The sequence below is a fragment of the Apodemus sylvaticus genome, chromosome 18, assembly GCF_947179515.1.
Source record: "Apodemus sylvaticus chromosome 18, mApoSyl1.1, whole genome shotgun sequence".
NCBI classification, from domain to species: Eukaryota; Metazoa; Chordata; class Mammalia; order Rodentia; family Muridae; genus Apodemus; species Apodemus sylvaticus.
Window position 1 is genome coordinate 10,467,342 of NC_067489.1, and position 14,703 is coordinate 10,482,044.

The window sequence follows — 14,703 nt, forward strand, 5'->3', positions numbered from 1 at the left end:
AGAGTAGCTCTGTCTAACGCGTGATCCATGGAAGATCTCAGAGGTGAGACAGGGGACTGGATCGGAGGCACATCCTTCTCCCAACTCACTCTGAGGTGCTGGGCTGTGCTCTCCTGTATAACCATGAAGAAATAGCACAGGGACTCCTCGTTGGAATTATCATCAAAGCATCTGTGTAAGGAAGATTTATGAGCGGCCAGCAACTTAGAAACAAGCTTCTTTCTTCCTTTTTACATTGAGTGGGGGCAGGGTGCAAGACAGGGTTTCTCTGTGTAGCCCTGGCTGTCCTGGAATTTACTCTGTAGACCAGGCTGGCCTGGAACTCAGAGACCCACCTGCCTCTGCATCTGAGTGCTAGGATTAAAGGTCTGGGCCACTGCTGACCGGCCACAAGTTCATTTCTGAAGTCAAACATTTCATCAGATGTCTAAGGATAATTTTGAACCCCTGGACAATGAACTTACCAGCAGTTCTCAACCTATGGGTGGCAACCATGGGGAAAACACATATTTCTGATTCTTTTAGGAACAGAGAGACCACTCAGGAGTAAAATTACAGTTATGAAGTAGAAAAGAAAATAATTTTATGGTTGGGGGGGTCAGAATATGGGATCTGTATTAAAGGGTCTCAGTATTAGGAAGATTGAGAACCACTGGCTTTAGGTGCAAATTTAAAAAAGCCAAACTAAAACAACAACAAAATACACACACACGCGCACACACACAACAAAACAGAAAACAAACACAAACAAACAAACAAACAAAAAAACCTTCTGCTACACCAAAGATTTCTCACAAGAGGGCACTGTGCCAACATCCCAAGCCATAGATCTTCTTCTGCCCGGGCTTCTGCTACAATCAAGAACTGGAACTGTAATAATTCAATTACATAAGCCGATTTTATCTTTATTTGTGGTTTTGCTCAAAGATCTTGAATAAGCAGGAATTTAGAAAAAAACAAACAAACAACATTGTGTTTCTAAATATGATTGGCTTTTATATAAGCTGCTGGTCACAGCTGTCTGCCGAGTATGAAATATTTATTATCTCTGGCAACTTGTCTGAAGTGATGGGCATTGACATAGGAAGTCTGTTTCATGACAGAATAATAAGTATAATACATAGTGTACGGAATGGCTGAAATCTTTTCATTTTAACTCCTACTCAAAACTAAACAGTAATCTGAGTGTCATGAAAAGCCTATAATTCCAGGACTGGGAGGTGGAAGCTAAAGGATCAGGAGTTCAAGGTTACCCTTGGCTATATACAAAGTTCAAGGACAGCCTAGGCTACATGAGATCATATCTCAAAACAACAGCTGTGACCAGGAAGAGCTTAGTAAAGTGGCTCCCACGCATCCATGAGGACCTGAGTTCAGGTCTCCCACACCCACGTAAACATTCAGAGTGGTGGCATATGTCTGTGACTCTAAAGCTAGGTGACAAAGGACAGAGAAAGATCTCCTGAGCTCGCTGGCCTGCCAGGCTACCTAGGCGGTGAGCTCTGGATTCAGTGAGAGAGCCTGAGTCAGTGGTTCTCAGCCTTTCTAATGCTGCAATCCTTTAATACAGTGTTTCATGTTGTGGGGACCCCCAGTGTCTTAGCGTTTCCATTGCTGAGAAGAGACACCATGACCAAGGCAACTCTTATAGGGGACAACATTTAATTGGGGCTGGTTTACAGGTTCAGAGGTTCAGTCCATTATCATCAAGGTGGGAGCATGGCAGCATCCAGGCAGGCATGGTACAGGAGGAGCTGAGAGTTCTACATCTTCATCTGAAGGCTGCTAGGAGAAGATTGGCTCCCAAATAGTAAGGAGGAGGGTCCCATTGCCCACCCCCAAAGTGACACACTTCCTCCAACAAGGCCACACCTCCTAATAGTGCCATTCCCTGGGCCAAGCATATTCATCACACCCAGTCATAAAATTATTTCATTGCTATTTCATAACTGTGAGTCTGTGACTGCTATGAATCATGTATAAATATCTGATATGCAGAGTATCTGGTATGTGACCCCTGGGTGGATCATAACCCAGAGGTTGAGAAGCACTGTCATGTCTAATCAAGGAGTAATCAAGGAATGTCGCCAGCATCAACTTCTGGACTTCATACAAATGCCCATAAGGAACAGAACAGATGTAAGTATGTACACAATTTAAAACAACAAACTCATTAATCTCTACCTCTTCCCTGATATCATGTATATGGAAAATTCTCACCAATGGGCATTGAAGAAGGTCAGACTCTCTGCTTCTGCTGTTGCCCAGGAGGAAGTTACCCTGGCGTGGGTGCATGTTGGAGGTATACACATGGAGGTATACACACGGAGGTATACACACGGAGGTATACACACGGATGCTGTGCACCTCCTGGAGTTTCCACATAGGTTCCAGTTCTCTGTGACGTGAAGATCTAGATCTCATTTTGAGTCATTAGCCATTTCATTGAGTCTGTTAGCATGTGCCAACCATCTGTACCTTTCTACACTCCAGGGAAAGAAAGGAGAACACAAAGACAGAGGAGGTAGGGGGAGACAGAGCTGCCTTATGTACAGTAGAAAGTGTCTAAAACTGTAGTTTCCCACTTAATCACATTTCTGTTTGGTCTCAAAATAGGAAATTAATAAGAATCGGTTATACTTTTTCTTGGATTGTTGGAGGAGAGGAAAAAAATATCATCACCAATACCACCAACACCACCAACATCAAACTTAAGGCCCAGTACTGAGCTTAGTTAGGGTTTTACTGCTGTGAACAGATACTATGAGCAAGGCTACCCTCATAAGGCCATTGTTTAATTGGGACTGGCTTACAGGTTCAGAGGCTCACTGCATTATCACCAAGGCAGGAGCAAGGCAGCATCCAGGCAGGCATGGTGCAGGAGGAGCTGAGAGCTAGCAGACTACCCGATTTCAAGCAGCTAGGATGAGGATCTTAAAGCCCACACCCACAGTGAAACATCTACTCCAACAGGGCCACACCTTCCAATAGTGCCACTCCTTGGGCCGAGCATATACAAACCATCTCATGGGCTAATAAAATCCGCAGGAAACCCAGAATGAGCCCTCCTCCTATAACTCCTCTGTCCTCTTAGAACCTCTGTCCAAGAGAAGCAGCACCCTGAATCCCACCCGGACTCTGATGCCCTGCATAGCAGGTGTGGAATCTTAGTCTTCATCAACTTGTTTGAAGTTTAAAATTGGTGCCCAGAGGGCTGGTTAGTTTATATCTGCTCGACACAAACTGGAATCACCTTAGAAGAGGGAACCTTAATCGAGGGGTTGCCTCCATCTGGTTGGCCTGTGGGAGTGTCCGTGGGTCATTCTCTTGATTGATGATGGACCTGAGAGGGTCTAGTCCACTGTGGGCTGTGACACCCCTAGGTATGAGCTGTGTAAGAAAGAAGCTTAGTGTTTCATGGCCTCTACTTCAGTCCCTGTGTAGGTTCCTGCTTGAATTCCTGCCCTGCCTTCCCCCACTTGTAACCCGAGAGTTGTAAGTTGAAATAAACCCTTTCTTCCCCAAGTTGTTGTTGTTGGGATTTTTTGTTTGTTGGTTGGTTTTTTGGGGTTTTTTTGTTTTTGTTTGTTTGTTTGGTTGGTTGGTTGGTTGGTTGGGGGGTTTTTTTGTTTGTTTGTTTGTTTTTTTGTGTCAGTTTTTTATCTCGGCCACAGAAAGCAAACGAGGACAGGAGTTGATGGCAGTACAAGATGTTGCTGTAACAGGCCTGACCATGATACTTTGGAGTGGGGGCTGAATGTGTTTAGAGCTAAAAAAAAAAAAAAAGCCCTCGAACACTGAGGGCCAAGTGAGCTGTTGTGGGAATTTGGAGGTTCTAAAGGAAATACTGTTGACAGAAGCCTGACTTGTATGCTTCAAAAGGAAGCAAAGACTCTGTTGTGGCTGTTCATGTGGTAGTTTGGATTTAAAAATCAATGGAAGCAAACCCTTGCTTCAAGGAAATGATCAATGCTAGTTATCTGGGGTTGGTGAATCAGTTACGATTAATAAGAGACCATCATCACTGAGTTAAGATCTTGGAAGTATATTCTCAGAATATCAACACACAGAAGCTGTAATCCAGGGGTGGGCGGCTTATATCAAATCGGCAGCCAACCCTGGTAAGGGGTAAGAGCCTCCTGTGTAGTACTGGTGCCAGGATTGGTGTTGTGAAAGCTAAAGTTTCAAGGGTCATGATGAGATGCTGAGGCTTGACACTGTGAGAGGCCAGGAGGTCATTGGTGAAGATGTAACTTGGGGAGACCCAAGCCTACTGAAGGACACGAAGATGCTGGACAGCCCTTGAGGTTAGCGGCAGCAATGCAGTGGAGCCAGCTCACACCTGTGAGAGGAACTGTATGCATCCTGATACCAAAGTCTGAGAGGCAGAGTTACCCAAGAACTTCGGAACCCAGGTCTTGAGTGAGTCATAGGTGGGGTGTTGAGCTACAGGATCCGATTTATGCTGCTGGATGTTAGTTTTGCTTTGCTTTGATTGTAACAGTGCCCTTGTTCTTTCTTGGAATACAAAGTACTTATTTTTCTTTTATGGGAGCCCACGGTTTGAGAGGCCTTAGACTTTTAAGGAGATAATGGACTTGTTGTTTTGTTTTGTTTTGCGTTTTGTTTTTCAAGACAGGGCTTCTCTGTTTTTAACAGCCCTGGTTGTCCTAGAACTTGATTTGTAGACCAGGCTGGTCTCTACCTCCCAGAGATCCACCTGCCTCTGCTTCCCAAGCACTGGGACTAAAAGCATGCACCATCACTCCTGGTGACAATGTATATTTTTAATGCACTTTAAAGTGTTTAGATTATTTTTGAATGTTGTGATGCTATGTTTTATATTGTGATGCTAATATTCACATGACGCCTGGGGTATAAACAAGAAAGAAAAGATTCAAGTTGAATAGTGATGGGTTTATGTGTCAGGTTGGTAAAGGATCAAATAAGTTTTTGGGTTTTTTGTTTGTTTGTTTTTTATCGATTGACTCAAGCTAGAATTGTCTGTGAGGAGGAAACAAATCTCAGTTGAGAAAATTCCTCCATCAAATTGGCCTGTAAGCAAACCAAAGAGTCATGGGGAGAAGCCAGGAAGCTGTGTTCTCCGTGGTCTCTGCTCAAGCTCCCCGCTCCCTGCTCCATGAGTCCATGCCCTAACCTCCCTCTGCGATGGACGTAATTGGGTTTTGGTCAGTGTTTTATCAATAGAAATCAAACGAGAGTGTGCCTTCTGCCCCCACCTACAGGAATCCATGCCTCACCCATTAACTTAGTGACTCGGCAGGGCAGCCATTAGGAACACTCTGGAGCCGGGTAGAACAGCAGAGGCTGCTTCAGCACCGCGAACACTTTGTGAGCCTCTAAGTCACCAGTGCTGGCTGGGTTTTCCTACAGATCTCTGGATTTGGAGGGGAAGATGAACGCACCATGGAAATCAGTGGAGAACCCTGATATGCAGCATCCGCACCAGAGACCGCATTAACATAGGCTCCAGAGCACAGGCACAGATGTCAGGGTGTGCTTATAGAACGTCACATGCTAAGGAAGTAGGCGGCAGTTACAAATCCTGACAGCCTGTTGGCAAGTGGAAATGCAGGGTTGCACTTCTGAGTTTTGTGGAGTTAGCCCTGCTGTGAGCAGCCATCATCCAGGACAAGATGTGGACCCTTAGCCTCATCTCGTGCATCCAAGGAACTAGGCACCAAGAGGTGTGTGTGGATTCAGAGAAACACTGGGTTTGGATGATGACTTTGTTAGAGTTCAGTATGTCCATCCTACAAGAGCTATGTGGGAGACCCAGCCACTGCACCTCGTTTGGAAATAAGGTCAGTGGTAGTAGGGGATTCCTAATTACACACAGTGTCCTTATCAAGGCTTCTGGACACATGAGTTGGTAAGGTATTGATTTCCCTAGAACTCTTAGGATCCCTAGGACTCAGTAACCAAACTATGCTGGGAAGATGGGTAAGTCCTTTGAGTCTTGAATCTCAGAATGCAAGTTAATGCAGCTCACAGAGAGGGGATGGGACCATCGCTACTCTGACCTGCCCTCCCTGAATGTTTAACATCAATCCAGCCAGTTACAGAAGACTGGACATTTAGCCTTTGTGTGTTTTCCTTTAAAAGGATAGATAAAAGGTTAATGTGGAAGTAATTAAATCCTTGAGTGAAGTGTGTAGTTAAGATAATTGAAGAATAGACAAGGTCTCCGAGGGTCCTGAGTCTGTCTCTGAAACATTCCTCATAGATCCTAGGCAGCCTGTCTTGAAAGTCCTTGTAAGTTAAATCTACTTAGAGAGTAACTGGACCAGCAGCTGCCCAGAAGCAGTCACCACCAACTCTCCGCCCAGGGTTCTTGTTTGCCTCCTTTATGATGGTTTTGGGAAGATACATAAACCCACACTGGGCATCATCCAGAAAATGTGGAGATTTTTTTGACTGGGAACCCAGGCAGGGCTAGGAGGGAAGCAGGGGACACGAGCAATGGTTGCCACAGGGACTGAGGAAGCTACTGGAAGCGAGATGGAGGGCAACAGACAGTGAGGCAGACTCCACGGTGTGGTGAGGGAGGGGGCTCCATGAGTGTGACCTAAGTGACCTGGCAAAGTGATGACTCAACCCTACTGTGTGTGGATGAGAGAGTTCAAGGGCCCGGGGACTTCCAGCAGGAAGGGAGCATCCAGACAGGCACCAGCATCAGGTGTTTGCCACCACAGAACTGATGAGGTGAGCTGGGGTAGGGTGGGGTGGGGGTGGGGGACCCTTCATTTGTGCATGGGGCCAGCACTCATTGCGGGAAGGCAGGGCTCAGGGCCATCTTGGAAGCAAGAAAGGATCTGGAATCAGGCTAGGAGTCGTAGGAGGTTTCCCTTATCTGTGTTACCACAGGTGGACACGCCAGCTATGCGTGTGTATTTGTGAGCATATCATCTATATCCATAATAAAATCGGTATTGAATCTATCATTTGCATTAATTATATATGCCTGTATCAATCATCTATGCATATGTCTATTCTATGTGATTACAGATGTGTGTGTGTGTTTGTCTGTCTGTCCGAGATGGGGAGAAAAGGTCTAAATTATGCTATCTGTGCTAGATTCAAATTTTTCTCTCAACTGGTGCTTCTCACTCAGCCTTCTGTAAACAACCTTCTGTTGGGACCACAAACATGTGCCACCATGCAGGCTATACATATATATATATATATATATATATATACATGTATGTATGCATGTATTTTTTATTTATTGATTTGATGGTGGTTGATATTAAACCACAGACTCCCACACAACAGGTAAGTGTTCTACCACCGAGCCACATCCCAGCCCCATATTTGTTTGCTGAGACAGGGTCTCATATAACACAGGCTTGCCTTGAACTTGCTACTAGGCAAGGATGATTTGAAACTCCGGATCCTCCTTCCCTGAACTTCCAAGCTCTGGGGTTGTGGACCTGTACCACCACATTCAACTTTCCTCTCTAAAATGAGGAAGCAATTGCAGGCAAACCGCACAGCTGCACTTCGTTCAAGTCAGAAGTGGAACAGGGACCTGGGATGGGGGCCACCCGTGCAAGAGCTCTGCGTATTCCTCTCCATAATCCTCTCTTTGGGGACTGAGTTGGTGACAAAGTGTCATACACTGGGTGTCTTGAGACCATCGTAACATTCCCTTCCAGTGCTGGAGGAAGGAATTCTGGGACCAGATTGAGAGCTGTGTCTTGCTGCCCTTTGGATGCTCAGGGGAAGGTCCTGAGCCTCACTTATGCCCAAGGTTCTGTGACAGGTGCCAGCAGGGCTGCCATGTTCATGGGTCACATCCCCTGTCCTCAGATGCTCGGCAGCCAGATACCTATGTGCAGACTCCCAGTTGGAGCCCTCAACAGTCATCAGTCACAATTTAAAGAAACAGTATGTTCTTCTGAGGTGGGTAGCCTTGCACGGATTGGGTACATTTTCATGAAAAGAAGTTTATTTGGCCACCGTTCTGGTCAGATCTGGAGCTGCATCAGACAATGGCTTCCAGTGGCAAGGTGCCCAGTCTGTTCAAGGCACCACTTGGTCAAAGGCAGGAAGCCCTCATGGGAGTGTCTCCTCTGGCCCCTCTCCTGTGTGTGGGAGTCAATCAGAAGCCCACTTTGATGACCTCATCTAAGCCTAGTCACACGCTGAAAGCCCTGCCTCTCTGCCCCAGCGTGTAATATTTAAATTTAGATACCTACACTCTCAGCACCTCCTGATGCAGAGTGAAATAAGGGGTCCCTGGGGGCACCCTAACCACCTCCAAACCACAACAAGAGGAAGTGAGAGCCGGAGACAAGCAGCATTTCCAGAGGGCCCTCTGGACCAGACGCCACAGTGAGGAACCTGTAGACTCACACTCGTTTACACTCCCTCATACATGCACTTCCACACTCACCCTCTCTCACACTCCCTTGCCTGCCTACACACCCCTCAGCCTCCCATACCCTCACATACACATGCATACATACACTCTCACACACACAAACACACACCCTCACACATAGTCACACACATATACCCTCACACACACATGCACACATACCCTCACACACATGTACCCTCACACACACATACACACACATATAGGCCCCCACACTCACACACTCATATATACACACATATTCATACATGCAGCATTTACACATGTACACACACCCTAACACACATGCACCCACACACACACACACACACACATATAGCCCCATACACACTCACACACTCATATATACACACATATGCATACATGCAGCATGGACTCATATACACACACACATACCCTCACAAACACATACCCTTATATTGTTACACACTCATTCACACTTTTTTTCATTCACACTCTTAAAAACAGCTTCATAAGCTGAATATCTCAGACACATACACACACAGGCTCACTGTAACACTATGTCCTCATATAGGACTCTATGTTCACATTCATCCTTACACACACACACACACACACACACACACAGCTGAAATTCCATCTGGCGCTGGGCTACTCTGTCTTCTCACTTACATGCCTGTAGTATGATCTTCTCTTTCAAATCATAATATAGGATTGTCAATAAGCATACCAGTTTGAATTAGCGTTTGCACGTGGCGTCACTTTGAGTTTATTCTTGCAGAGCTGAGTATCAGACACAGATATACTTGCACGCTTGACTAAATTCTCGGCCCAGTCTCTCGTGGAATCATCTAACCCGCTTCCTAACCTCTGAACTTCCAGTAATGCTAAGTCATAGGAAAAGTTGGATTAGCTCAAAAGTCCTGCTGAAGGTTCCTTCCTGGGCATGCTCAGAAGGTTCACACAGCCCCATTTGTTCATGGTGCAAAGAACTTTGCGTTCCATAAAGCAGGAGGGGACAGCTTTTACTACAGGGTCCCAAAGATCTTAAAGTCTTTGCCCTGCTGATTTGTCAATATGGGCTTGGCATTTCATTGGGAATTACTGGGAAGCATTTTTCAAACTTTGTTGTTCCTTATAAGGGGATGATCTTGGCGTCTAATGTTTTCACTGGGCTCCAGCTTGGCCCCAGGAGAGGACGTCTCCAGATCGATGTAGAAGCTGGTGGGCATGTTGGCAGCAGATGTCATCCCGTGGGCAGCGCCCTCAGCAGCTCTAAGTGCTTCCTGAGGACCACTGGTATTCAGGATACAGTGGCGGGAGGGACTGGGGACAAAACTGGGGAGCCCATTCACTTTCCACCTGTGTCCCAGGGTTAGACGTCATCATAGGACCCTACAGGTCAAGGAAACTATCACTTAAGAGATGGTGCCTTTCTCCACAGCCAGTCATGTCCATGGCCTTCCCCTGGGTCCCACAGCAATGCCTGACCTGTCAAGTGTGACTCAAGAGCATCTCTGCAGATTCTTTCTCTCAAGACCAGGTAACTATGAGAATGACAGCACCACACACTGCTCTGAGGGAGGAGAAGCATCTAGCACCGCACTGGCCTGTTGGCTGGTCATGGACAGAACTTCCTAACTTCTGTACTGTTAGTGAGGGTAGAGATTCAGACCCACCCACCATATCGCTCTTATTGTGCTGGCCTCTTTCAATGCCCTGGAGCCTCAGTTATTAAGCCTCAAGTCCCCAGAGACTTCTATGGTCTGTACGAAAACCCTTCCCAGGGGATATAGACACACCCCCTCTTTGTGTCTCTTTATCTCTGTATCTAAGTATGTCTCTGTCTTTGACTTTGTCTCTGTCCATCTCTCCTTGTCTCTATCTCCAACATATCTCCTTGTTTGTATCCATTTGACCCATGCTTCTCATCCTGTGGGTCACAACACGGGTCAAACAACCCTGTCACGGGGTTGCCTAAGACCATTGAAAACACAGATGCTTGTATTATGACTCATAACAGTAGCAAAATTACAATTGTGAAGTAGCAAGAAAATGGATTTTATGGTGGGGGGAGGGTCACCACAACATGAGGAACTGTTTGCAAGGGTTGCAGCACTAGGAAGCTTGAGAACTACTGAGCTAGAGTTTACACTGATGTTCTCAAGAGCAAGACTAGCTCACTTAGTGCTTAGAAATGAATGCAGGATGTGGGGTGGGGAAGGGCTGGAGAGATGGCTCAGCGGTTAAGAGCACTGACTGCTCTTCTGAAAGCCCTGAGTTCAAATCCCAGCAACCACATGGTGGCTCACAACCATCCGTAATGAGATCTGACGCCCTCTTTTGGTGTGTCTGAAGACAGATGCAGTGTACTTACATGTAATAATAAATAAATCTGTAAAAAAAAAAAAGAAATGAATTGAGTAAAGGGTTGGGAAAGACTGTCTAGGCCTGGGGAGGTGGCTTAGCACATAAAGCAACTGCAGTGTGAATTATGGTAAAGTGGACCAGAGTTCAGATGTCCTAGAACCCAGCAAGCAACTGGCAGGAATGGGGCCAGCTGTAATCCCAGCACTGGGGAGGCAGAGACAGGGGATCCCTGGGGCAAGATGGCTGGCAAAACTAGACAGAGTAAAGGATGAACAAGGACAGCAACCAGTGTAAACCCCTGGCCTTCACACATGTGCACATGATCCTGCACACATGTGCCCACACACGAGAACAAACAGGCACTCATAAGTGCATGCCAACACACGCATACATGCAAAAAAAAAATCCCCTAAACAAAGTTAAAGCACCAACCAAACATCAGCGCGTTGGCAAGAAGCTGCTACCACGTTATTTACTGAATCAGGGAGGGAGGGTGAAAACTGTGTCAAGACTTCTAGCTGGATACAAGCATTTCCAGTGCCTCATATTCTACAGCTGGGTAATAAGGCAGAGACCAGGCATCCTCGGAAAAGGTGGGCCTTCCCATACCAACCAGACCTACTTTTTCCACAATCACCCAAATACTAGGAGAAGACAGGGGGAGAGGCTGCTCTTGGCTGTGGACCATACAACCTCCTTTCTGGAAACTTCTCTGCATCCCTGGAGGTGAAGGAGCTGGGAGAGAGGCCATCAGAGATTAGCTGAACCCAGTGTGGGGTGTGTCAAGGCACCCATGTGAGGACTCTGAGGTCACTCAGCATGGAGTCATTAGACACATGGTTTGGTAATATCTTTGTGATCCTAGAAACAGCCTAAAAGCCTGGATATGGGGGACATGGTAGGGATTCCTGTGAAGACAGCAGCCATTCTGCCTAAATGAGCTTTTTGGGGGTGCATAGATGGCCCTAAAGAAGAATCCCGGGGAAACATGAGTTATGAATCTCCCAGGGCTTCCAGATCAATGCAGGAGCTAAGGTTAAATAGCTGGGGAGCAAAGGGAGGCTCCATCCTGAGGCTGGCCATCTCCCAAAAGCTATAGTACTGGTGCAGCCGGTGAGCCGCAGAGCTCCCCACAAGGCTGGGAGAGGGAAGATCTCACCACCTCCCCTCTAGGCCCTTCTGGAGCCACAGGCCTGTTACATCCCTGGTGAGTGTGGAGAATGGTCTTCCAGGGGAGGAGGCCCTCTGTGAAAGCTCAGGTGTCACCCAGATGGCAGTCATCAGCTGGTAGATCAAGCACCAAGCATTTGCTTCACAGTTCTGGAGCTAGGCCGCCTAGAGCTGAGCAGGGCAGACTCTGTCCCCGCGGACACAGCTATTTTCTGGTTCACGGTCAGATCTCCTCCCTTTCTGTCCTCACACAGTGAAGAGGCAAAGACCGTTCTGGGTTTTCTGTATAAGGATTCTAATCACTACATGGAACTGTGCATTTCTGACCTCATAACTTCCCAAAGATTCCTCAGTGCAGCTGAGCATGGCTTGGGTAGGGGGGAGGGGGATGCCTTTAATCCCAGCACTTGGGAGACAGAGATAGGTACAGCTCTGTGAGTTCAAGGTCAGCCTGGATTACAAAGTAAGTTCCAGAACAGCTAGGGCTACACAGAGAAACCCAATCTTGAAAAAACCAAGATGATGATGATGATGTGATAAAGAGGAGGAGGAGGAAGAGGAGGAGAAGGAGGAAGAGTTGTAGTGCTGGTGGTGATACCCCTCAGCACCTCACCTTGTGGATAAGGATTTAAGGGTTTCCAGAGTTGGTGGGGGAAACACACTGTGATTGTAGCCTGGACTCATCACACTACTAACTAAGCAGCACTGGAGTCTAATTCTAAGACGACTGGGCCAGCATCCATCTATGATGTCCTTTCTGTCCACTGAGGCCTTAGCCGCATGCCTGGCTTTGACAAATGGGTCCTTTAAAAGAAAAGCACGGGGGCTGGAGAGATGGCTCAGTGGTTAAGAACACTTGCTGCTTCTCCACAGGACCCAGGTTTGATTCCCAGCACCCACATGACAGCTCCATGTGACTCCAGTTCCAGGAAATCCTTTACTTAACTTCTGACCTCTGAGGGCACCTGGTATGCAAATGCTGCTCAGACACACGTGTACACAAAATGTATAAGATAAAAAAATGGTTCAAAATGGAGGGTGGACAGCCTCTCAGGTGGTGTATGTTATTTTGCTCCATGAAGCTGCTTCTCCAGAGGATCCAGCGCCATGTGGCAGGGAACGACCAGGTAGCCTGTGGAAGTTGGTGCTAGAAGGTGAGACAGACACCGTCACTACCCCAGTAGCCATGGCGCACGCACTAGCTGCCTCTGTGTATCTGTGTGGGGGAATCACTCCTGGAAGACTGAAGCCTCACGGGGCCCAAGGATATCAAAATGCCCACCCAGAAGAACCCAGCCATGTAGGCCGATCCCAGAGTGAGCCAGGGCTGATAGACAGTGGAGTGTTGCTGCATGGAGTGTGGCTGACTCTGCAGCCACCACATGCTCCCCTCTCCCACACCTAACTAAACAAGGATGACAGAGGAAACCTGGACCCCCCAGCTCAGTCTGGAACTCCAGAGTTGATGCAGGAAATGCTAATGCTATAAAAAAAAAAAAAAGAAAGAAAGAAAGAACTGTGCTTACACCAGCAACTCTCAGCCTTGCCTGCCATGCACTGGCGGGCAGGCAATGACCAACCTATTTTCCCTTATGGAGGTTTGTACTCAGAACTCCACAACTGTAGCCAGGCGGTGGTGGTGCACGCCTTTAATCCCAGAACTCTGGAAGGCAGAGGCAGATGGATTTCTGAGTTTGAGGCCAACCTGGTCTCTACAGAGTGAGTTCCAGGACAGCCAGGGCTATACACAGAAACCCTATCTCGAATAAAACAAAACCAAAAAACAAGAAAGAAAGAAAGAAAGAAAGAAAGAAAGAAAGAAAGAAAGAAAGAAAGAAAGAAAGAAAGAAAGAAAGAAAGAAAGAAAGAAAGAAAGAAAGAAAGAAAGAAAGAAAGAAAGAAAGAAAGAAAGGAAAGAAAGAAGAAAGAAAGAAAGAAAAAAGAAAGAAAAGAAAAGAAAAGAAAAGAAAAGAAAAGAAAAGAAAAGAAAAGAAAAGAAAAGAAAAGAAAAGAAAAAGAACTCCACAATCTCACCAACCAGCTCACTAGGTTCCCACTGGCGGGCTGCTACAATGACAACCCCATGCTTCAAATTCCCCGTAGCCTTTGTGGTACACATCTGGCAAACCCATGCTTTACTGCAGTACCTTTTTCTCATGAACCTAGATAAGCCTCTATGTGAAGGAAAAAAATGACACAAACTTAGTTCAGAAACAATGGTAACTCAATCTCTGGGCACAACAACTAAAACCTAATCTTGGAAGCCTTATTAAAATCTGATTTCTCCAGTGGTGAATCCTTACAGATCTGCCATGATACTGGGAAACTCTACATCTTACCCATATGCTGTCCCCATTCCAAAAAGAACCTAGCTCTCTCCTGCTTCCTCTCTTCTTCAGTCTAACCCGGAAGTCCCGCCTACTCACCCAGTGATTGGCTCATTTAGTCATTAGGGGATTGGTTCACAAGAACAGCACCAGGCCCATCCACAACACAAAGTCCCCACCCCCAGCCATCAGAGTAAAGGTCTTGCTTTCCTGTGCAGACCACCATGGGGTCTGCTTTTCCTACAGAGCCCAGTGTATACCCACCACCATTGTGAAAAAAAAAAAAGTCTGTTCTCACCAAATCCCTAGAAACCAGAAATGTACCACACTGAGCAAGTCACAAAGAGCACACCCTCAGCCTTGCAGTGAGATCCCAGGAATCAAGAAGTGGGCAAGGAACAGGGGCCAGTACCCAAGGATGCAGGAGGAGCTGAAGAACAGGGGCAGGAGGGGGAGCTAGTGTCTCCGGGT